Here is a 25,860-nt window from a genome sequence, read left to right as displayed (position 1 = left end):
TGGTTTGTGTTCAGCCATGACTGAATTTTTTGCAGCACAAGATGGGAAAGATTCAGTACCCTCTTCTGCCTGCCTCCAGGTCTGATTCCATTCTGATTCACAAGACAGGGCAAGTTAATAGGTCTAATTTGTTACAGATTACGTGTCAACCATAAGCCACAAGTACTGTGGAGTGCTTGTCTGTTTCTAGACACAACTAGAATTTACAAATGTATTATCAACATATTTTTAATGTACTCTATTTAATTAAAGTAGATTGCAGCCTTAATTCTTAAAAGTGTCTGGCCTTGATTCTGCTTTCTGCTTCCCAATCTTTTAAGAGGCCAAAGAGCAAAAAGGGGAATGTGTAAAAAAACTGGTTACATTCTCATAACCTCAGTTTGGTGTAGTGGTGAAGTGTGCGGACTCTTATCTGGGAGAACCAGGTTTGATTCCCCACTCCTCCACTTGCACCTGCTGGAACGGCCTTGGGTCAGCCATAGCTCTGGCAGAGGTTGTCCTTGAAAGGGCAGCTGCTGTGAGAGCCCTCTCAGCCCCACCCACCTCACAGGGTGTGTGTTGTGGGGGAGGAAGGGAAAGGAGATTGTGAGCCGCTCTGAGACTCTTCGGAGTGGAGGGCGGGATATAAATCCAATATCTTCTTCTTCTTCTTCACTGGAGCCAGTGAATGTGCAGAAGCCGTCTTTTGAATTGGCAACCTGGATTTATTGAAAAGTTCTGTTTCAGCTCAGGTTCAAGAGAGATTTTCAAGTACAGTTTCTGTTCTGCTTGGCCTCCACAGATGAAACTGTTTGACACCAAATCAGGCCATTGGTTTATCTAGGTCAGTATTGTCTACCGTGATTGGCTTCAGCTCTTCCAGATCTCAGGCAGAGAAAGGCCCATGCTCTATGTTACATTATCCTTGTGTTCTTTCTAGATCTGCCACCATTACTTTCTATCAGAGAGAGATCATTGCTGGAAACTCTCCCTGGTTCATGGCAGCTCTGCTCACAGTCACAACCTGAGTTTGATCCCCGGTGGAAGTTGGGTTTTCAGGTAGCCAGCTCGAGGTTGACTCAGCCTTCCATCCTTCCGAGGTCGGTAAAATGAGTACTCAGCTTGCTGGGGGGAAAGTGTAGATGACTAGGGAAGGCAATGACAAACCACCCCGTAAAAAGTCCTGCCGTGAAAACGTTGTGAAAGCAACATCACCCCAGAGTCAGAAACGACTGGTGCTTGCACAGGGGACCTTTCCTTTCCTTTCCTCCATTTCTGAAACACCCCTAGGGAGCCACTGTTTGCCTTACATGTACTGATGACTATACATACGTTTCTGCAACGGGGCAAATAGCAACTCCCCAAGGCCATTTCAGGTTAAGAAAAGGGTATGAGGTAGCAGTCCCTTCCCTCAGAACACTGCAGTTCTGATCTGAATTGGTTCCACACATCCCTGGGAATTGATTTGGGAGCACAGAACTTGCAAGGTGAGTATGATTAAAAGTCCCCATGGCAGACTTGGGGAAGACACAAGGATAATGTAACATCAGGTTAGGCTCAGAGGTCTTTCCCAGCACTTATTATCTGAGATCTGCTAACTGGAGATTCTGCCAGGGGTTGAAACTGAGCCCTTCTGCATGAAAACTGTGTGCTGTACTATTGAGCCACTCTTCCTCCCAAAAGCTTATTGATAACTGATAAAGCACAGCTTTTAAGATGTAGGCGCAAGAATCAGATAGAAGGCAACCATCAGAAGATTCCTCAGGAATAACTCTGTGAAAATATCCTGTGTGCATTATATGCCATGTTCATAAGATACAGAATTGTTGTACCATTTCCTCATAAGAAAACAAAAAGAGCATCCTTATAAATGCCCATGTTTTAGTGTAATTTGTGGAAAGCATCCTTGATCTCTCTTCTTTTTGTAAAGATCATATAATAGCTTCTACAACTCCTGGGAAAGCTGGCTGAGCTTTTTCCAAGCATTGCTTCTAGTATTTCTGATTTTAAAGGAGGTTGAAAAGTTTATGCCTTAATTAGTATTCAGGGCCCATGACAGGTAATCGATGGAAGAGCACCATCAACTTGAAAAATCTCATTCCTGTCTGAAAACACTGAGCAGAGTCGAATTCTGAACCTCTCATGAGGTATTAAAAATTACTCGTTCCCCCACTGCTCTGCCCCTCTCCATTTAATTTGTATTAATAGATTAAATTTCCCTGGATATTTTCATTGGACTTTGCAGGTGAGAGAGGCTTTCCTAGAGGTTCCCGTTCCCTTCTTAGATTCTGTGCTTTGTATCCTTCCAGAAATCTTATTCAACTGCACGATTTGCTAGGGATTATAAAGCAAACTCAAAAGAAAAGCAAGAAGACATACAACTGGCATATATTGAAGTAGAGCAATCTTAAGTTCATTGGCCAGTTCTGCCCTGCATGCAGTTCTGGCCAATTCTGGCCCTCTTGTATTGGTGTCCTGTATGTTTGCAGTCTCAATTCAAGGAGTTGGTATTTACCTACAAAGGCCTATGCAGCTTGGGACTGCAGTACCTATCAGAGTGTCTCTCCTGGCCTCAACCAGTCAGCCTCTGGGGCCTTCCTCTGGGTGTCAACTAAAGAGACTCAGAGGTAGGCGACTAGGGGGAGGGCTTTTTTGGTGGTAACCCCTGTCTTTGGAACAACCTCTCTGCTGTGGCCCACCTGTGACCTAATTGGCCATCTTTTCAGCACCAGGTTAAGACAGCCCTCTTTACAGAGGCCTTTAAAGATCTCCTTGGTCATTCAGGGACCCATTATGATTAGCTTTGTGCCTCTGCCAACTGTTCTTTATTGTTTTAATGCTCTTATGTTATCTTATATTAATCTTTAATTTTAATATCTATGTATTGTATTCACTGAATAATACTGTTTTATACTTGTTGTAAACCACCTAGAGAGATTTCCTATGGGTGGTATAGAAATGAAATTAGTAATAATAGTTAATGTGCTTTCAACAACTAAAACACAAATAGTCTCTCTGTCTCTCGGCTTGACTTCGCGAATGAAGATTTAAGAAAGGTGCAGTAGTCCACGTCTGCTGCAGGCTCGCTGGTGGCTGACAAGACCAATGCGGGACAGGCAGGTCCGGCCACAGTGGCTGTAGGGAAAAGTCTGATTTGGGATTGGTGCTGTAGCAGTACGATTTTTCCTCAATCTCCTTTTATCCTCAAGACCACCTATGCGTGCGTTCTCAAAGGAAGAGACAGCCTGGTGGATGGTGTGCCTCCATGCTTTGCGATCTGAGGCTAGGACAGACCACTGGTGATGGTTAATGCAACAGGTACCAAGGGATTTCTTCAAGGAGTCCTTGTACCTCTTCTTTGGTGCCCCTCTATTTTGATGGCCGGTGGAAAGTTTGCCATACAGGGCAATTTTGGGAAGGCGGTGGTTTTCCATCCTGAAGATATGCCCTGCCCAGCGCAGCTGCGTCTTCAACAACAATGCCTCGATGCTTGTAACCTCTGCCCGCTGGAGGACTTCAGTGTTGGTCACAAAGTCACTCCAGTGGATGCTGAGGATGGGGCGAAGGCAGCGCTGATGAAAGTGCTCAAGGAATCGCAGGTGATGACGGTATAAAACCCACGATTCGGAGCCGTAGATGAGGGCTGTCATCACAACAGCTTTGTAAACATTGATCTTTGTGCCTTTTTTCAGATGCTTGTTGCTCCACACTCTTTTATGCAGTCGGCCAAATGCACAGTTTGCCTTTGCCAGTCTATTGTCAATCTCCTTGTCGATATTGGCGTCTGAGGAGATGATGCACCGCAGGTAGCTGAACTGCTGGACTGTCTTCAAAACTGATTCACCCACAGTGATGCAAGGAGGGTGATAATCTTCCTGGGGTGCAGGCAGGTGGAGAACTTCTGTCTTCTTCAGACTAACTTCTAGGCTGAATAGCTTGGCAGTCTCTGCAAAGCAGGACATCATATGCTGCAGAGCTGATACTAAGTGGGAGACAAGTGCAGCATCATCAGCAAACAGTAGCTCTCGGATAAGTTTTTCCATTGTCTTGGAGTGGGCCTTTAGTCGCCTCAGGTTGAACAGGCTGCCATCGGTGCGATAGCGGATGTAGACACCATCGTCGTCATCTAAATCTACTGCGGCTCTTTGAAGCATCATGCTAAAGAAGATCATAAAGAGAGCTGGCGCGAGAACACAGCCTTGCTTTACACCTGTGCCTATTGGGAAGGGCTCCAAGAGATCATTGCAGTGTCTGACTTGGCCTCGCTGGTCTTCATGTAGCTGGATGACCATACTGAAGAACCTTGGGGGACATCCTAAACGTTCCAAGATTTGCCACAGGCCGTTCCTGCTAACGGTATCAAAAGCTTTGGTAAGGTCAACAAAAGTCACATATAGACCCTTGTTCTGTTCCTTGCATTTCTCTTGGAGCTGCCTGAGAACAAATACCATGTTGGTGGTGCTCCTGTTAGCCCTGAAGCCACACTGGTTCTCTGGGAGGAGTTCTGCAATGATGGGCACCAGTCTGTTCAGGAGTATTCTAGCAAGGATTTTGCCTGCGATGGAGAGCAGGGTTATCCCCCGGTAGTTGGAGCAGTCTGACTTTTCCCCTTTGTTCTTATGTAGAGTAATGATGATTGCATCGCAAAAGTCCTATGGTAGTTTGCCTTGTTCTCAGCAGGTGACAAGTACTTTGTGAAGTGTGCTATGTAGTACTATGCCCCCATGCTTCCAGATCTCTGGTGGGATTCCATCGACTCCCGCTGCCTTGCCACTTTTCAGTTGCTTGATGGCTTTAACAGTCTCTTCTAGGGTGGGGATCTCATCCAACTCTGTTTTCACTGGTTGAAGTGGGGTGAGGTGGATTGCTGAATCTTGAACTACACGATTAGCACTGAAGAGAACCTGAAAATACTCTGACCACCGGTTCAGTATGGATGCCTTGTCTGTGAGGAGCACTTGGCCGTCTGCACTACGCAGGGGGACTCTGAGCCTGATATGATGGACCATATACTGTCTTCAGGGCTTCGTAGAACCCTCTTAAATCACCAGTGTCTGCACATAGCTGGGTTCTCTCAGCAAGCTTGGTCCACCACTCGTTCTGAATGTCTCGAAGCTTGCGCTGAAGGTTGCTACATACAGCGTGAAAGGTTGCTTTTTTCCCGGGACAAGAGGGCTGAGCAAGATGTGCTTGGTAGGCAGATCTCTTTTTTGCCAGTAATTCTTGGATCTCTTGATTGTTCTCATCAAACCAGTCCTTGTTCTTCCTTGTGGAGAACCCGAGGACTTCTTCAGAGGTCAACAGGATGGTAGTTTTTAGGTGTTCCCAGAGTGCTTCTGGAGAAGGATCTGTGAGGTGACTGGGGTCCTCAATTCTTGTCTGGAGTTTTGCCTGGAAGGCAGCTTTAACTTTGGCTGACTGAAGGCTGCCAACCTGAAACTTCCTCCGGGGGATACCGCCTCTCCTGGGTGTAGATTTAAAGTGAAGATGGAGATTGCAGCGTACAAGACGATGATCCATATGACATTCTGCACTGGGCATTACTCGAGTGTGTAAGACATCTCGAAGGTCTCTCTGGCGCACCAGAATGTAGTCAATAAGGTGCCAATGCTTGGACCGTGGGTGCATCCAGGTTGTCTTCAGACTGTTCTTCTGCTGAAAGATAGTGTTGGTAATGGTGAGCTGATGCTCCATGCAGAATTCTAGCAGGAGGCGCCCGTTATCATTGCAGTTGCCAATGCCGTGTTTGCCAAGTACTCCTTTCCAGGCTTCCGAGTCTTTACCTACTCTGGCATTGAAGTCGCCAAGGATGATCCCCTTGTCCTCTGTAGGGGTCTTCCGTACGAGGTTACGTAGATCAGCATAGAACTTGTTCTTTTCTGCAGGATCTGCTTGAAGGGTTGGGGCATACACACTGAAGAGTGTTGCATGCTGCTTGTTTTGAAGTGGGAGGCGCATAGACATGATGCGATCTGAGTGACCTGTTGGCAGGTTTTCGAGTTTAGAGGCAATGGAGTTCCTGACCATGAAGCCAATGCCAGAAAGGCGGCTCTCAGCCTTTGACTTACCCGACCAGTAGAGGGTATAGCCAGCACCGTGTTCTTGAAGACTACCTTCCTCAGGGAAACGGACCTCACTGAGAGCTGCTATGTCAATATTCAACCTGAGAAGTTCGTGGGCAACTAGAGCAGAGCGTCGTTCAGGGCGACCACTGTCTACTGTGTCAAGCATGGTTCTGATGTTCCAACATGCAAGCTTTAGTCTTTGCACGCTTTGTGAGGCAGGTGCATGCCTTTTCTTTGTTGTTATTTTTCGACCGCAAGTAAGGATGCCCATTGATCGCGGCTAGCCAACGGGGGGGCGGGGGGGGCGGGAAGACAAGCTTTGTTTAGGCCACCTTTTCTAGGCCCCTCTCCATATGGAGCAAGCAGTGCTGTCCCTAAATAAGGCTGCTTGGTCGTTCAGGGTGCTGCCGAAAAATGCTTTCGTCTCCTGGTCAGCATCAAGCAACCAATACCCTGAACCGCCTACATGCAGGATCGGGACTGCGGCTTCCAGTGGCATCCTCCACCTGCCGTTTCGCCCCTTGCCCATCGCTGCAGGATGTTGTGGGTTGTGGATGTGGATACCCTTCAGGCCTGCGCAGAGGAATTTTTAGGTGAAGCGCAGTGTGCGCAGTACTGGCTCCACCCTTTCACCATGGGGTCATCTGCCATGGCCCAGTAAGCCGGGACGCCGGCAGCGAGTCCTCCAGGTGGTAGATGTTACATTAACGAGCCCTGTCTGCCCGGGCTTGATGTTAGAGTTTTCCTTCTCTTGGCTGGCGAGGTTGGTGAGCCCAACCTGCCCATCCGGTTATACCGCCGGACATTCGGTAGCACCATGACGTGGCAAACTCTGTGAAAACGGGGGGGGGGGGGGGACCAGTGAGAAGGTGTTGCCACGGATGCAGTGATGTAGGAGATGCCATTGCAGTGACCATCTGCCAGGCATAGCCAGACAGTGACCACGTAGCGTTCACTACACCGCGAAAGGATAGTGATACACTGGGATAGTGAGCCCACCCCCCCAAGGAAAGTGCATGCGCAATACACAAACAGTAGTGGAATGTCTTTATTACATACCTAAGGGCTGTCAAGTTGCAACTGACTTAGGTGGGCCTAGCAAGGGGTTTTCAAGGTAAGTGAAAAGCAGAGGTTGTTTGCTATCACCTTCCTCTGCAGAGCCTTGCTTGGTGGTCTGCCTTCCAAGTACCAACTCTACTTACCTTCCAAGATCTGTTGAGATTGTGCTATACCACACTATCTTCCTGCCATTCAATTTATTAATAACCTAAAACCATAAAGTTGTGAGCTAGCTTTCAGGTTTCACAGAATTCTTCCTTAGGTTGCGTGTTAAACCAAAAAAGGTGGGAAAGGGGAAAGAGCAAAATATTGTGCAGGTAAAGGATATGGGAGATGATCTGCTTGCACACTGTAAAGCGCTGCCCACAGCACAGATGAAGGCCATTTTGCTGGGATTCCTCAGAACAACTTTTTGTTGTTGTTATTGCTCCTTGTCAATGGTTGATTTGTTACTGCACGATTTCTTCTATTGTTCTAAATGTACTGTTACTAGGGAGAATCTCCATGCAAAATGGTTGTTAAAATATTCAGCCCACTTTGAATATGCATACATTAATATTGTTGCTGAGTGGCTTTTGTAAAGTCTACATGGTTTATGTAGCTAAATTTTTCTTTGCTATTGTTTTTAATTCTTAACATGGCTTATAGGCTGTTAAACCTGAATAAAGTAAAGACAAATCTGCAGGATGTGTCAGTCTTAACACTGGAGTTCAGAAAGCATCTTGCAAATGCCCCTAGTTGCATCAGACCACACTGGCAAAGCAGCCATGGCTGTTCTCCCTTTGGCACTATAGATGCCATTCCATCTTCATAGTGGTCTCTACTAGTACTAATTAGAATTCACAGGTCCCTTGTAAGGCATAGTGCAGAACTAAATGGGAAGGAAAGGTGATCCTGTATTAAAACTGAGGATAAAATTTTAGCTGATGCACTAGACTTGCAAAGAAAGATCTCTGTTTCCCACAAAGAAATCCTTTATTGCATTCATTATTGCAACATAAGAGTCAGTGGTGAAAGAATTCTGATTTTTAGCAAGACAGATAAAGGCTGGTGAAGAGGCCACTCAGTTGTTCTCCTAACTGAGTGGGGTGAGTCTAACTATCCTGCAAGGAACCTTCTTCCATTCTTTAGAGTCCTCATCAAAGTCAAGTGGCTTTTCCTCTAGTGCAAGAACCACTTCAAAGGAATAGTCATGAGATCAGGGGAAATTTTAGCCAGAGATGTCAAACTCATTTGTTAGGAGGGCTGAATCTGACATAAATATGACTTTGTTGGAACAGGCCATTTGTGCCATAAAACATAATGCCAGGTACTGGAGATATAACTTTAATTTTTTTTCTCAACTAACAGTTTATTGAGATTTTGTAGACAGTGCAGTAATACACAGAAGATTTATATAGTTCTAATAGTAGAACTGTAAATCAAGATAGGAATACATACAAGATCCATATGTTAGTATGAAACAAAGCATTGTGAATAGGTTGAGAAGGAGGTATAACCTTTATAATGGACAGCAGGTTCGAGTTGGTGTGTCCTCACTGCAATGAACCATGGGCTGGGGGTGAGGGGGGGTGTTGTGGAAAATCCGCTGGGGCAGAGCGCCAGCAGTGCAGCACTGGGCATACGCTCCAGTGCTGCTTGGGGTGGGAACAAACCCCTTCCCCAGCACACTCATGCCACCAGTAGGGTGGCCATAATATCTGCAGGCCAGCCAGGGACACCTTGAGGGGAGAATGAATGTGTGTGTGCGCGCGCCAAGCGCGCGCCCACCGGAAACAGGAAGTGACGTCACTTCCGGTGACGGCATGCCACCGCCGGAAACAGGAAGTGACATCACTTCCTGTGACATCGTTTTCCCTGCACCACCTGCCGGAAGCAGGAAGTGACATCACTTCCTGTGACATCATTTCCCCCAAATGCCACTGCCGGAAACAGGAAGTAAAATGAGTACCCAGCTTGCTGGGGGGAAAGTGTAGATGACCGGGGAAGGCAATGACAAACCACCACCTAAAAAGGTCTGCCATGAAAACGTGAAAGCAGCGTCACCCCAGGGTCAAAAACGACTGGTGCTTGCACAGGGGACCTTTCCTTTCCATTGGTAATAACGGCTAGGAGCACCTTCATTGGAGGCTCATAGAATAAGACCCCCTGGTCCAATCTTTTTGAAACTTGAAGGGTGTTTTGAGGAGAGACACCAGATGGTATGCTGAAAATGTGGTGCCTCTATCTCAAAAAACAGCCCCCCAGAGCCCCAGACACCCGAGAATTCTCCATTGTACCCTATATCAATTCTCCATTACACCCTATGGGAATCAGTCTCCATAGGGAATCATGGAGAGCCGAGCAGACATTTCCCTCTTCCCCTCTGCTTTCTGATGACCCTGAAGTGGGGAGAGGGCCTCCAAACTGGGGGATCCCTTGCCCCCAACCTGGGGATTGGCAACCCTATCCCCTCAGGCTGCTTTCATGGCCAGTGGCTGGCCAATCTCGACTCTCGTCCGGCTTTCCTCCCTGCCGTGCTCCCCCCACAGGCGCTCCTCCGATCCTGGGGAAAGAGCAAAAGCAGCCCTCCCTCCCAGCAGAGAGACCTGCTTTGCAATCCATAGGGTGCTCCCAGATTCGCATTTCGGGGAGCGAGGGTGGAACACCGTTTAGGGGTGCTCCCATCCGCCTCCAGCTGCCGGACTTCTGCCAGGTCCCCGCCCCAGAGAGCTTCCAAACACGCAAGCTGAAGGAAGCGGAGTCCGCAAAGATCGCCAGATGCAGTGTAATGGATAAGCTGTGTGTGTGTACTGTGCCGTCAACTGATGGCAACCCCGGCAAGGGACTTTCAAGGAAAGTGAAAAGCAGAGGTGGTTTGCCATTGTCTTCCTCAGCAGCCTTCCTGGAAGTCTCCCATCCAAAGACTTAACTAAGACTGACAAGATCTAGCTATACCATGCCACCTTCCCTTCCAACCGATGAGTCATATGCCAGTTTCATTTTTCTTCTCCCAAAGTGGAAAACAGTACACCCAGTGTCCAAAGGGGATATAAAGAATTCCTTAAAGGTCCCATATCCCAGCAGAATGTTTGTTCAACTGTGTGTGTGCATGTGTGTAAAGTGCAGTCAAGTTGCAGATGACTTATGGCGAAACCAGCAAGAGCTTTCAAGGCAAGTGAGAAGCAGAGGTGGTTTGCTATTACCTTTCTCTGCACAGTTGTCCTTGGTGGTCTTCCAAATGCCAATCCTGCTTAGCCAAAACCTAAAAAGACATTTCTACCTACTGGCAGAAGAGCTCATAACCTGAAGCCTCATTTTAAGAAACAAAATTTAGAAGATTTTGATACTCAGACCACTTCAATTTAGTTAAAAGTTTATTCTTCTATTTAAAAATAGACACATTGTCAACTATGCCATAAACTGACTGTATTTTCTCACAACGTGCTTGCTTAACTATTCTTGGAATCACACCATAGACCCTTTAAGTTAATAATTTCAAAAATGCTGCTGACATGCAATCTGATGCAAAGAAGGGCCTTGCTTGCTCTCTCAAAAAAGAAAGAAAACTGAATAAAGTTGCACAGTCTTCTCTTGGTTAACCACAACTCTGGGAGCAAGAATTAAGATACTGCAGCACATACACTGGTTAGAATGAGCAACAGATTTCCAGAATGAGCAACAGATTATTATTCACTATAATAATAATGCACAATCCTTTAAATGTGATCACATGGTCTCTATGCATGCACGGGGCAAGTGCAGAATCAAGACAGTGAAACTTGATCATAATATTTAAGAGAATACTGGCACATTCAGAGTTTCTGTAGTAATTCATTCTGCCTGCATTCTATTACATCCTATGAATGCAACAACTCCTAGTCATTGATCCCAGTACTAATATTATTGGTCATTTCAGGAACGTTATTTGTGGGCAGTGTAAAACTTTTACTCACTTTATCTTCCATCCTCAAATAACTATTAAAAAAACAACCCAGATTCTCCTTTCCTAAAACTAAGAAGTATTTCCTGATGCCACCCTGCCACCCCAGATCTCAGGACTCTCACATGCCTCTATTAAAAGATGCTCAGAAGTACTTCCCACAACAGAAAAGGATTTCACACACACACAAAAAAAGACTGCCTTTAAAACACTATAACTCTTTTTTGGGTTTTGCTGTAAGTTCTATGGAACTAGACCCTTTTTTTTGTAAGCTCTTGGAGGATTGGCTACATCAGGGGGTGAGGCCTAATATGCAAAGGAGCTCCGACTAGAATTCCACCTCTGAATAATACCCATCTTGATAGACCAAAGGTCAGTATAAGACAGCTAGAAAGCAGTATAAGACAGCTAGAAAGCAGTATAAGCAGCTAGAAAGCGGCTTTGGCTTGGCATGCAGAAAGTCCCAGGTGCAAAAGCACATGGTCCTGGGGCTTCCCCTCCTCCCCGTTCCTGGCTAGTTGCCTCTGAAGGGGGGATTGGCCTCCCTACTCACGAGTAGCTGCCACAGGATGTGCAAAAGCACATGGTCCTGGGGCTTCCCCTCCTCCCCGTTCCTGGCTAGTTGCCTCTGAAGGGGGGATTGGCCTCCCCCTACTCACGAGTTGCTGCCACAGGAGGTGCAAAAGCACATGGTCCTGGGGCTTCCCCTCCTCCCCGTTCCTGGCTAGTTGGCTCTGAAAGGGGGATTGGCCTCCCTACTCACGAGTTGCTGCCACAGGAGGTGCAAAAGCACATGGTCCTGGGGCTTCCCCTCCTCCCCGTTCCTGGCTAGTTGCCTCTGAAGGGGGGATTGGCCTCCCTACTCACAAGTTGCTGCTACAGGAGGTGCAAAAGCACATGGTCTTGGGGCTTCCCCTCCTCCCCGTTCCTGGCTATTTGCCTCTGAAGGGGGGATTGGCCTCCCTACTCACGAGTTGCTGCTACAGGAGGTGCAAAAGCACATGGTCCTGGGGCTTCCCCTCCTCCCCCAAACACCCCAGTTTTCCCTCCCCCTCCCCTCCCCATCGTACCTTCTCTCTCCTCTCTTCTTTCTCTGGTTAACTGCAGTCGGGCGGGAAGCCTGGAGGCGGAGCCTCCAGGGCAGGCAGCAGGGCCCAATCTGGTGAGAGCCCTGGTGCCTGGCATGCCCCTCCTCGCCTTCCAGGTGCCCCTGTGATTGGCTGGGGGAGGCAGGCTGCCTTGTAATTGGCTTCATCATTAAAAAAATAATGGAGAAAAAATGACGGACAGGGGCACTGGCCAATCCGGGACTCTGAATGAGTCCCGAGCTTGGCCAATCGGGACGTGGGATTCAGGAGGCGGGGGCAGGACTTTCCCGGGAGGGCGGGGTGTTCTGGCCACCCTAGCCACCAGTGTTGTGAGCCAAGGTCCCAGGCTAAAAATGCTAAGTAGCTGGGTGTTGTGAGCGCCACCCTGCTCACAAGCCACCATGGAAGGGGGCTAGGGTAAAAATTGAATTAACCCCTCCACCTGCAGATGTGGAGGAGGGGGTGGCCCAGGTCCAAAGCCACATGCATAGTGGGACTCAAGCCAAGCCCAATAAGCCAGAGATGCCCATGTGGCTGTGGCTGCTTCCAGCCAAGGCCACCATGCAATCCATGGTGAAGTGATGCTGTGGGTTCAAACCAGAGATCATTAGCAAGTTGTGTCACTCCCATGTGGCAGCAGCTGCCCCAGGCTGAAGGCTGACAATAGAAGAGAAACATTTGATTGTCTCTTATATTCAAACTGTGCTTCTTATATTTGACATTGATATCTACCAGGTTGAAGGCTGCCAGACCATCTAGGGGGGCAGCCACCACATGCACAAGGCTGCACGTGTGGCAGAGGCCCCAGGGAACCCAGTGGCCAGTATAGCCAGAGATCACTGGCACTGTCCCTCTCCCCATGAAGTAGCAGCCATATATGGTCCAAGGGAGAGGGACGTCCTTCCTCTGAGTTGCATGCTTAGTGGCAGGGGTGTGTGAATATGGCAGTGGCCCTGGCTGCCAGCAGGCCCCAGCAGAAGATTGTCTGCATCCTCCACATACAAATGTTGATTTCCCTTAGCCATCCAGGACAGCATCCCCAGAGCTGCAGGCTGAATGGAGAACCATGAGCTGGCATGAATGAGGCTGCAGTGGCTCCCAACTTAACAGTGAGGCTGCCACTGAACTGAAAGGGTTCTGCTCAACTGCTGTAGACAAGGCTGTTCTGATGTGCTGAAGCCATAAGCAGAGTGGCTCTGCCCACTAGCCCCACCCCCAGAGCAGCCTTCTGTTTCCTCTCTCACACGAGTTGCTCATGGGCCAGATAAGAGCCCCAGATGGGCCAGTTCCATCCCCTGGACCTTATGACTGACACCTCTGTTTAGGCTTTATTCAGTGGAATGATAGAATAGGGGGAGATCTGCAATGGGCAAATAACCATCTCTTCTAGTGGATGGTACTGTTGCACATCTGAGCATTTGGGTTGGTTCTGTTTTGGTTATGGTCCTGTGGTACTGAATGATGGAGTTGAAAAATGCACTGTTAGAAATGCAATTGTCTCATAAACAGTAGCTTTTAAAATTCATTTCTGTCCTTGCCATGCTCTTTGTATGTTCCTTTGGAGGTGTTGCATCCACTCTGTAGTGATAGACACACAATAGGTAACACATAAGCTTGATATATGTGTATGGCCTTCAAGAGGGCCTTTAGAAGGTTGCAGAAGAGAGAAACCAATAAAATAAGCCAGACCAATGCTTCCTCTGTGGAATCTTGTGAGCAAAAATTGTACTTTGTGAGCTACTGGCATTGAAGTTGTGAGCTACTGCATAAATTAGTTTGCTCTGGGGCCAGTTTTCTTGAGCTAAGATAAAAATGTGTGAGCTTTGTACACCGCAGTTTTGTTTTGTTTTTAAACTAAGATTTCCCATAAATCTGGGGATTCCCTCTTGATTTTGTAGCTCTTTGTCTCATAAGCCGTTTTCGCACTAGCGTTTGCTCCGGCGTAGCGCCCCATTTACCTCCGGATCTTCTCTTGGATTTCGCACATGTTGCTCCGGCGCTGTGCTTTGCTCCGGCGCTTCAGGGATTTTACGCCGGAGTATGTTTTTCAGCAAGTTGCCGGAGTTTCCGAAAACCTCCGGATCCACTCCGGATCCACTCAGCGGAGTTTCTTGTGCGAAATCCATACACGCCGGATCGACTGCTTTGGGGGCGTCACCCTCTCCCTTTCCGTCCTCCCACCCCATCCACCCGCTTGGCCAATCATCAGCCTTTCGCGGCGCTTCCCCAAAGTGCCGGCACGGCCATTTTTTTTTTTAAACTTCACAGTTTTGCGTAATAGCGATATTTCGAAATTAACAAATAGGAAAAAAAAACCCTCCTGGAATAGCCTCAATTGGCACTTCAATTGGTTTCGTTAGAATTTTTTTTTATTATTGACTTTAGTTGCGTTATTCCGCTGTTGCGTTATCTCGATAATGCGAAAACGACCATTGCTGGGGGGGGGGGGGAATGTAGTGCCGGTGCGGGCCAAAGCGTCCATGTGTGTGTGTTTTAAGAAGGGAATGCCTCCCTCAGCTGTGCCACCAGGATTTCTGGACCTGCACAAAATCGCCATGTATAAAATGGGAAGTTGGAGTCCTGCATTCTTCTCCCTGGCTACATTCCGCTCGGTTAGAAAGTAGACGCGAGCGAGCTCCTCACACGCGCCACAGAAGGGGAAGGAGAGAATGGAGCGGGGGGGGGGGAGCTCTGGCAGCAGGAATCAGTCAGGTCCCCGTTGCAAGCGCCAGCCGGGGAGGGGAAAGAGAGCGGAGGAAATTTGGGGGGGGGGGATCTAGTGCTTCAGAATTTGGGGGGGGGGGAATCTAGTGCTAGGATTCTCCACTGTGAATGCTTCCGTTAATACATAAAGGGCTGTGGAGGATTCTACAGCTGCAGCCAATCCATAAGCAGCAGCAGCACACGTGATGCGGTTTGTCCAAGAAAAGAAGGGGAGGGAACAGCTCGATGTTACGTTAGTACGTCATTACGCAACCAGACTTGCGCTTAAAAAAAAAATGATTGACAGGGCATCGGACTCAAGCCGATGCCAGTGGGAAAACGATTTGAGCCGGGGCTTCAGGGAAGGCGACTCCGCAAAGAGTCACTAGTGGGAAAACGAGAAAAATGATCCGGACATAATTGCGCCGCGGAAAAAGGGGAGCAAACGCTAAGTGCGAAAACGGCCATAGCTATGGATAACCCTGTTGTATGGATTTCCTGCCTTCACAGTCTTTAGCAGCTAGATAATAGATATTTGCATAAGCTCTTGATGGCAGAGCATCCTACTCTTGCTGAAGCATTTGATTAGCAAACTTCTGGCATTTACTCTAGGCTTTCCCATCTTCCTGTACTGCTGCAACCTAAGTTTGGGTCAGATCTACATAACAGTTGCACATTGTCTGCTGCTGTGCATTATGCTCCTCATCCAAAAATACAGGCAACAGAACAGATCTGAATTCACTCTTGTGCATTCCATGCACAATTGGCTTAATTGCACAACAATCTAGCCTGCCACAGAAGTCGGGGAAAGTTTATTTTCTGGCACACTGCTTTTCATGCTTTCCTTTGTTATTCTCACACAAGATTTAATTTTGCTGGTTAGGGGAAAAAACACATTTTTTTGAGAATCTTCAGTTCCTGATAAGTAAAACATTTCAGGTTGCTATTTCTTATTTATTAGGCTCAGGCCCAAACTAGACATTACCTGTAACATGTGATTGCCACAGAACTCACAGCCAGGCGGCAGTGGTGAGTTCCCTTTGGGAACTCAGCGCTAAAGCACTCCAGGGGTCTGACTCAGATCAGGACCACATCATGGGAGAGAGGAGCTTCAGCCTTTCCCCCATGCCATTTTCCTACCCTGAAATGGCTCAGGAGTGGCATTTATGAGGAGGGCTGCACATTCACTGAATACTTATGCATGCACTCCCCCCAGGCAAATAATACACCCTAGAACTGTTTTAGGTTGGGGAAACAGTATGGAGAGATGACTGAAGCCCCTCTTCTCCTCAGGCCCCAGTGCCAATCCAAATGAGCCCCCTGTAGTGCTTCAGAATTGACTTCCTGCAGGGAACTTGCAGCTGCTGCCTGGGCTGTGAGTTCCCATAAGGGTCACAAGTTACATGTAATATCTAGTTTGGGACTAACTACTGCTAAACTCTTTAACGCAAACATTTCCAGCCAGATCTCTGTGACAGCGAGAGTCAAACATTATGTAATGTATGATTGCTGTTCAGGGAATATCTGGCCATCCCTCTGCCCAGCGGTGGACTCACCAGTAAGCTTTCTGAACCTCAGAACATCAGGCTTAAGAAAGTCTCCTAAGCATTGAGGAGCATGTATGTTTTTATAGATTTGAGAAGTATGTGCAATGCAAGTATATGCCTATAGCAGGATTCTGCTGCTGTGTTGAATTTGTGGAGCACTGGTTATCTTCTAGTAACAAGAGCAAAGAGACCACAAAGACACCTGGCTACATCAAGACCAGTTAGTTCCATATTTGGTTCCTGACAGAGAGGATGCTTCGAAGAAGATCCCATCCACAGCACAGTGGCGATAACGCCTCTCCTGTGAACATCTGTTAGTTAAAGTGTGTAGCATCTCTGAGCAAGGATAGTATAATGGTAATTGCTGGTAACCACTGCTTAGCCTCCCTGTCAAGTATAAAGCCATTTGAATGTTCAAAGCCAGCTTCTCCTGAGTCAAGTAAAGCCAAAAAGAAGGAAAAGCTACTCAAAGACAAGACAACAAAGGCTAAGTAAGTTTGAAAGGCAGAATAATAATAGACTCTATCTGGAATGTGTACTTCAAAATAACATAACACTTCAGACCTCTAAGGCCTAGCCCTGTAACTTGAGATCTTGGGAACTGAACATAGGACTGTTTACATGGCAAGGAGCCTCTTCTCCCCTATCTGCCTCCCTAGAGTCCAACATCAATAAGAGAGAGAGGTTTTGCAGAGGTTTTTGGGGGTGGGGGGCAGGGGGATGATGATTCTGACACCAGATCCTGGCTATGATTATAGTGTTTAATGACTGTAGTGATCTTATGGACATATTGTCTCTCTGGACAACCTCTTCCTTGGATAGCTTTGCTGAAAGTAGGGTTGATTGATTGATTGATTTGGGTATACTTTTAACCCACTTTTCTCTGCCCCTCATGGACCCAAAGTGGGATGGAAATTTGTATCATAAATACAGATTGAGCTGTGCCACCAGTGAGCCCAGCCTTTGATGGTGAGGCTGGCTTTCACTGTTGCAGGATTTTATTTAGGGGATTCCTAACTCTTGGTTTGGCTCCTGGGGTTTTTAATGAAGGATGTTGAAGGGCTTGTATTCTTTTTTGTTCTTCAGTTTGGTCTGGATGATGAAATGTTTTGCTTTTAAAGTTTTAAACTGTGGTGGGTTTATGATTTAACTGCAGTTTTGTGACTTTCTTAGCAGTGGCTGTGTGTGTGTGTGTGGGTGTCCTATGGAACAAACATGATTGTGCATTTTTATAACTTCTAGAATAGTTCAGTGTAGTGTTGGGGCTAGCTTTAAATTTTAGTCTATGTTCTGAACTTGCGGCTGCTTGACTTTTTTGATAATTTTGTCCAGTTAAGGGGATATGGTAGTGACATAGAAAAAATATGCAATTGAGGAAATAAAATAGGAAAAGTCTAAAACGTTTGTAGCTGCAGGATCAGGTTTGAAGTTTCTTGAACTTTCTTGATAAGGCAGTATGTGATTCCACACTTAGTTATATGCTACAGGCCCACATTAGACATTGCCAGAAATGCATGGCTACCACATCACATGAAGCTATGGTATCGCTTTATTCTGTTCTGGTAAGACCTCTCCTGGAGTCTTGTGTTCAATTTTGGGCACCACATTTTAAGACAGAAACAGACAACCTGGAATGGGTCCAGAGGAGGGTGACAAAGATGGTGAGGGGTCTGGAGATCAACTCCTATGAAGAAAGGCTGAAGGAGCTGGATATGTTTGCCTGGAGAGGAGGCTGAGAGGTGATATGATCATCATCTTCAAGTACTTGAAGGGCTGTCATATAGAGGATGGTGCAGAGTTGTTTTCTGTTGCCCTGGAAGGTAGGACGAGAACCAGTAAGGTTGCCAAATCCCATGTGGCACAAATACATCACTCACAAGTGACATCATGCCGGCACTCTGGCCACTCTAGGAGCTTCTGGGGAAACTCTGTGGTTTTCTCAGACACTCTAGCAATTTGGGAGGAAAACTCTATGGTACCATAGAGTTTTCCTCCCAAACTGCTAGAGCATCTGGGGAAACCATAGTTTCCCCCAGAAGCTCCTAGAGTGGCCAGCACAATGATATCACTTGCGAGTGACATTATCATGATGTCAGAAGGGGATCCCCCTGCTGGCCTATTGCAGACCGGCGGGTTGGGGACCTCTGAAGCGGGAGAACCTCCACCCAGAAGCTTAGCAGCCCTAAGAACCAGTGGGTTGAAATTAAATCAAAAGAGTTTTTGGTTAAGCATTAGGAAGAACTTCCTGACAATTACAGCAATTCCTCAGTGGAACAGGCTTCCTTGGGAAATGGTGGGCTCTCCTTCCTTGGAGGTTTTTGAACAGAGGCTAGATGGCCATATGACAGCAATGCTAATCCTGTGAATTTAGGGGGAGATATTTGTGAATTTCCTGCATTGTGCAGGAGGTTGAACTAGATGACCCTGGGGGGCTCCCTTCTATCTCTATGATTCTATCTCTTCATCTTGTTAATATCTTGTTAAAGTAGATGCATGATGTGATATTAAATCATTCAGTATTCCCCAGACTCCCACACCGTTTCATTGGCTACCATGTACCAGCGGTTGAATGCTGAAGGTTATTACTTCCAGTTGCACATTTGCTTCAACTACACATTACCAAGGAAATGCCAATGGAGAGAAGCCAGATGCTTCACAGAGATGTCAAACTCATTTGTTATGAGGGCCGGGTCTGACATAAATGAGACCTTGTTGGGCCAGGCCATGTCAGGCCGTGTGTGTTCCTATTTAAGATTAGGTAGCAGAGATATAAACTTTATAAAGGACACAGACAAACACTATTAAAGATTTAAAAATAAAATAAAATAAAACATGTCTAAAACATTAGCTCTGCTGTGCGATTGAGCAACCCTAGCAAAACAAGTTGTGATGTAGAAGGAAGCAAGAGAGAGGGAGAAGGAAGCAGATGACAGCCAGTTGTTCGGGGGCCTGATAGGAGCCCTCTGGGGGCCTGATTTGCCCCCCAGGCAGCATGTTCGACACCCCTGTTTTAGAAAATGGGTTGGATAAGGTGGAATCTACATCAGAAGAATGGGATTTTCTTGCCTCCCATGTCTCACTGCAGCCCAAAGGGCTCCCCAGAATGCTGCTCTAGGGGGACATGGGACCTTCCAAGGACAGCATGCATGGTGAATTTGTCATGAAAGGAGGGATTCAGCAGAAGATCCATTAGTGGAAATCAGTTGCTGATACCCAGCTGATATCTAGGACTATTGTTTAGGACCAATGTCTAGGAACAATACTTAGGGTTGGCCTTAAGCAGGACTCTGGAGAGGTGGCATAGAGTTCATATAAATAAATAGGAGCCTATGAAAAACCCTGCTGGATCCAAAGCCAACATTCTGTTTCCAGCAGTAGCCAGAAAAGCACACAAACATGCTTGTCCTGGCTTACAGGAATCAATGGCTTTCCCACATGTCAAGCCAGCCAATCTCCTCTTGACTACCTAGTGGTCCTGAATTCTATAAGTTCTGTGTTGTGGTTCTCCTTAGGTCTGCTTTGACCCTATTGCAGATCAATTTCTTTCTATGGTTAATAGTGTCAGAACTTGAAGAACTTCAAACGAAACTCATTACTTTGTTGCAAAAGTATAAGACGTTTATTGAGAACTGTGTTCAGGGAAAGCACAAGTTGACTCTGATAACGGGCTTAGCTATCGATACATTCTTTATGCAGTTGTAACAGAAACAATAAAACCATTTCTCACACTCGGGGAGACAGTTGTCTGTTCCCAGGGTCCCTTATCTCCACGGATGAGGAAGGAGCCCTGCTGTGATGCTCTGGCCGGCTAGCTTCAAAGGACACCTGAATAAATCAATGTTCTTCATTGTTATCTCTATTCCAAGGTATCTAACTTTGGTTGTGACTTCACAACCTGTCACCTTTTGTAGTTCTTTTGTTTTATTTGGTTGCATGTTTTTACAGAGGAATTTCGATTTCTCCTTATTTATATATAATCCTGCTAGTTCTTCGTACTCTTTTATCTTAGCTAACAGCAGTGGTGACACTTGAACCGGATTCTCCATTATGAACACTATATCGTCTGCAAAAGCTTTGTATTTATAAGAGAATCTTCTAATTTTTAGACCTTCTATTTTTTCATCTTTTTGAATTTGTTGTAACAGAATTTCAAGAGTCATTATAAATAACAATGGTGATAGCGGGCATCCTTGCCTTGTTCCTTTACTCACTTTCAATTCTTTGGTAAGGTCTGCATTTATACACAATTTTGCATGCTGATCTATATATATTGCTCTTGTCATTTTTATAAATTGTTCCCCTAAATTAATTTTTTCCATTACCGCAAACATAAAGTCCCAATTTAAGTTGTCAAAGGCTTTTTCTGCGTCAACAAAAAATAAGGCCACTTCTTTTTCCGGGTGCTTTTCATAGTATTCCACGACATTAATAACAGCTCTTACATTGTCCCTTATTTGTCTTTTAGGAAGAAATCCCGCTTGGTCTTTGTTTATAAAGTTGGTCAGGTATTGTTTCAGTTGCTCTGCTAAGATTCTTGTGTAGATCTTATAGTCATTATTCAACAATGAGATTGGTCTATAATTTTTTACGTTTGTGCTATCTTTATCTTCCTTAGGAATCAAAGAGATTACAGCTTCCCTCCAGGTCTTTGGGATTTTCCCTTCTTCTCTTATCGTGTTTAACAACTTCAACAGTTTGGGTGTTAATTCATCCTTAAGAGATTTGTAAAATTTTGATGTAAATCCATCTGGCCCTGGAGCTTTACCCTCTTGCATTGCTTTTATTGCTGCTTCTATTTCAATTTTCTCTATTGGGTCATTTAATATCTTTTTCATATACTCCGTCAAAGGTGCCACCTGAATGTTTCGTAGATACTCTTCCACTTTTTCTTTACTTACGTTCACACCCTTGAATAAATTTGCATAGTATTTAAAGAATTCTCTTTTAATTCCTTCTTGATCCACTACTGTTTTCCCATTTGCCATGATTTTATTTATAGTCTTATTTTCTTTCTTTTTTTTTAATTGCCAGGCCAGGTATTTACCAGGTTTGTTTGCACTTTCAAACGATTTCTGTTTCAAATTTTTTAAGTTCCATTCTAGTTCTTTATTCAACAAATGTTTAACTTGGGATTGTAATATCGTAATTTCTTTTATTAATTTTTTCTTCCCTGGTCTTTTTTTTAAGTCCTTTTCTTTTTTATTTATTTCATTTTGCAGTGCTGACAGTCTTTCTTCTCTTGCTCTTTTGTCTTTATTATTCAATGTAATTAATATACCCCTCATTACTGCTTTATAAGCGTCCCATACTGTTTGATACTCCATATCATCCATTTCATTTATTTGGAAGAATGCTGCAGTCTCCTTTTCTAAGAATGACACAGTGTCTTTATTTTGTAGTAAATCCTCATTAATTCTCCATCTTCTCGATTTTCTTTGCAATTATGAAAAACTGTGGTGTAAGATGGACAAAGATTTGATGAAATGGAATAAACTTAACTTGTCCTTACTGGGTAGGATAGCTGCAATCAAAATGAATATTCTGCCAAGGATAATGTATTTGTTTCAAACCATCCCGATTGTAAAAGAAGCAAAACAATTCAACAAATGGCAAAGGAAAATTTCTGATTTCATTTGGGCCGGAAAGAAACCAAGGATAAAGATGAAGATTTTAACGGATGCCAAAGAGAGAGGAGGTTTTCAACTTCCCGATCTAAGACTATATCATGATGCAGTTTGTTTGACATGGATAAAAAACTGGATAATGCTGTTAGACAAAAAACCTTTGTGGTTAGAAGCTCACGGAAATAGATTCGGCTGGCATGCATACATGTACTATGGGAAGAATAAAATGGATGGTTTTTTCTCTCACCACTATGTCAGAAATACATTACTAAAGACTTGGATAAAATACAAGAAATACGGGGACGAGAGAAAACCACTATGGATAGTGCCAGCAGAAGTAATAAAAATAACAGCTGATTCTGAAGAAAAAAAAATGTCATATAACCAACTGCTTAAGATTCAAGGAGACAAAATTGAATTAAAAACCTCAGAAGAGTTAAATAACAATTATGACTGGTTTCAAATGCAACAAATTAAAAGTTTGATGGAAAATGACATAAAATCAGAGGGAATTAGACGAGAACAAACAGAACTGGAAAGGGTCCTGTTAAGTGATAATGAAAAATTGATATCAAAAGTATATAAGTTATTATTGAAATGGTCTACAGAAGAAGAAGTAGTAAAGTCTCAAATGGTCAAATGGGCAATTAATGTGAATAGAGAAATACAAATGGAAACATGGGACACCTCTGGAAGAACTCAATGAAGATATCAACCTGTCAAAGCATTAAGGAGAACTGTTTTAAAATGATGTATAGGTGGTATATGACTCCGAAAAAATTGGCTAAGATAAGTAAGAAAATGTCGGATAGATGTTGGAAATGTAAAAAACATGAAGGTTCTTTCTTCCATATGTGGTGGACATGTGAAAAAGCAAAAGAATTCTGGAAGATGATACAACAAGAAATTACCAAAATTTTGGGCTATGATTTTAAGAAAATTGCAGAGACGTTTTTACTTGGATTACAATTAGAAAAATACCCAAAAGAAGACAGGACTTTAATTTGGTACCTGTTATCAGCTGCTAGGACTTTGTATGCGCAGCTTTGGAAGCAAGAAAAAATACCAGAGAAATGGGAATGGACCATGAAAGTTTTATCGTGGTGTGAAATGGACAAATTAACCAGAACACTAAGAGACTATGATCTAGAGATATTCAAAAGGGAGTGGAGAAAATTTAAAGGATATATGGAGAAAACTTGGAAAGTAAAGAAATATTGGACAATTTTTTAGTTGTAAGAATATATATACGGAACTTTGAGCAGTCAGAAGTGCCTTTAGTATGGATTTGAACTTATAACCTCGGGGAAGTCAATATTGGAGGGAGGGGGGATGGAAATGTCATATGGGTTAATGTGAAAAAAGAAAAAATTAAGAAATAGATAAGTTTTGTAACCATATGCTACCAATAAATTGTTTAGAACCAAAGGACACCTGCAGATGTTTTCCAGAGGCTATCTGTCACCCTTCAGTGGTTACAGTTTGTTTGAAATGCAAAGCGTTTGGTTAGTAGGCCTGACTATAAGGACATAGGATTAGTAGGCAGTTACAATATGGAGTCGGTTAGGCTAATAGTACCAAGCTCAGCGTACACAACAGATACAAGTTCTGACAAATAGTTCTAGTTTCTCCATACCATCCATATCTTTACAAAATTCTATTGTAGTGTTTCTTCTCTCCTCACTCTTCCTGATCATCATTTCCTCCCCCCCTTGACTTAAAAGATCCAGATACTGTAACCTTTCCTCTAAGGTGAACCACCATGGAAACTTTAGTTCCCATCTTCTGTACCTTTCCTAGATCTCTAGCTGAAGAAGTGAACATTGACTCACAAAAACTCATACCCTGCCACAAATTCTGCTACTGAACTCTTGCTCTTTTCATCCTGTTTTAAAAGTAAGGCAAGTGGGCCTATACACGTTCTAAATGTGGCCACCTCATTTTTTTCTATATAAAGGCATCACAATCCTGACAATTTTTACAGTCATTTTCTGAATTATAATTTCAAAATTATCCTTTTCTGAATTATCCTGTCCTTTTGGGTAGTGTTTCACTCCCACCCCTTTTTTGGCCAGCATTGCAGACTGAATTGTGGTTTTCAAAGTAAACCATTCTCCAGAACCCCAAGATTTCTTTCCTGAAGTCACTGACAGTTTATGTGGTTAGGACTGGGGGAGGGCATTGTGTGCCTCACTTAGCACATATATTGAATATCATTTGACATTTCTTGCTCAGTTACCCTCTTCAGAGCAATCCTTCTGGAGCTCTTTGAAGTCTGCTTTGTATCCCACTATCTCAAATAATTCTCTGTCTTCTTCAACCTGCTTACTCCTGACTGCATATCACTTATGGATAAGTTAAATGACCCCAGGCTAAATACAGGTCTTTGGGAGATCCCACCCCCGATTTTTTCATTGTGAAAAATACCTGTTTGTTTCTACATACTTGTTCCTATTGCTTTTAGTCACCAATCCATGAAATAACTTGTTCTCTCGTGAGTTTACTTATGAGCCATTTTGCTAGTGTGTCAGAAAGCCTCCAAATATTTATTGTCTACAAGATTGTCCCTTTGTGTATGCTTAATGTTGACTCTCTCAAAAGCTTCTGAAAGGCCAATGAAACAAGACTTACTTTTTTGCAGAATAAGCATTACTGATTCTTCCTCACCAAGACTCGTTCTTCCATGAAGTTAATAAATCTAGCTTTAATTATGCTTTCCATCCATTTACCTGGGACAGAAATTAAATTGACAGGTGTGTTGTTCACAGCTTATGCTTTTAAAATGGGTGTTGTGTTGGTAACTTTCCAGTTCTCAGTTAAAGAGGCTGATTGTAGTAGTTTTGGGAGTTCTTTCTAAAAGGACAGGTGACTGCCCTCCTGCCCCAGTGACCTGTTAATCTGAAATTTGTCTGCTGACTGTAAAATGTCATCCTTCAACTAGCATAGTCCTTTAAGCAAATTAAGCTAATTTCTAGCCCTTGGGGCAGCAGAGAAATGTCAGAACATGTACAGACCTCCTAACTGGGGCGGGGTGGGAGGCGGGCAGAAATTGGCCAGGGGGCTGAAGCTTCAGTACAAAGAGCCTTTTCATAACTCCTCCAGAGCCAAAAGTCTTTTCCACTCTTGCCACACGAGTGCCTCGCACCCGCTCTGTTGCCAAAATCATTCTAACACCCGACAATCGCAACATGGAAATTATATTTAATTGGGTTATGTTTGATAATACAAATATATTGCATTATAGATAATTTAATTATATCTGACAAGTGAGATGTACACTACAGGTAATGTCCAAAATGCCTTGTTGGCAATAGTCCAGATTACCAGCTACCCCTGGGGGAATGTTGGCAATCCTGCATAAACCTGGCACACATTCAGAATCAGAACTCAAGCATTGAATACAGACAATTGTCTAATGGCTGTTGTCAGCTTTCAGTCATGTTTTTTGAACATTCACCAGATAGATCCAAGGTCGATAACACATAGTAGGTATCTCTGCATTCGTTAGATCTGGCTCCAGAAGCCAAGTGGAGCAAAGACTGCCTGTTATAAGGAGCACCACCATGGAGGATTTTTCTTGCTCAGACCAACAGGCATGCTTGACCTGGAACTTTTTACAGCCTTTGCCAAACAATCAGTTCCACCCAACAGTTGTTAGGAGCATTCTTTGCCAGGGTGGCTGATCTCCCGCTCTTCCTTCCTTTGGGCCAACGTAGCTAGTGGGTTGCACCTGTTCCATATCCTTCAGTTGATCACCAGTTTGGAGCCCCCTTCCTCGTTGAATGTGTCAACCAGGGATTCCCAACCTTTTTGAGCCTGTGGGCACCTTCACAATTCTGACACAGCATGGTGGGCAGAGCCAGCCACAAAATT

At 44.7% G+C, this 25,860-nt stretch overlaps 1 protein-coding gene across 6 annotated transcripts in view; it reads left to right on the top strand.

The window, feature by feature from the left end:
• The window catches only part of ADGRB2 (adhesion G protein-coupled receptor B2), a 305,016-nt gene that overhangs the window by 151,215 nt on the left and 127,941 nt on the right, over positions 1 to 25,860 (top strand). The window lies entirely within an intron of this gene.

The sequence above is a fragment of the Heteronotia binoei genome, chromosome 17, assembly GCF_032191835.1.
Source record: "Heteronotia binoei isolate CCM8104 ecotype False Entrance Well chromosome 17, APGP_CSIRO_Hbin_v1, whole genome shotgun sequence".
NCBI lineage: Eukaryota > Metazoa > Chordata > Lepidosauria > Squamata > Gekkonidae > Heteronotia > Heteronotia binoei.
This window is presented reverse-complemented; position numbering and strand designations above follow the sequence as displayed.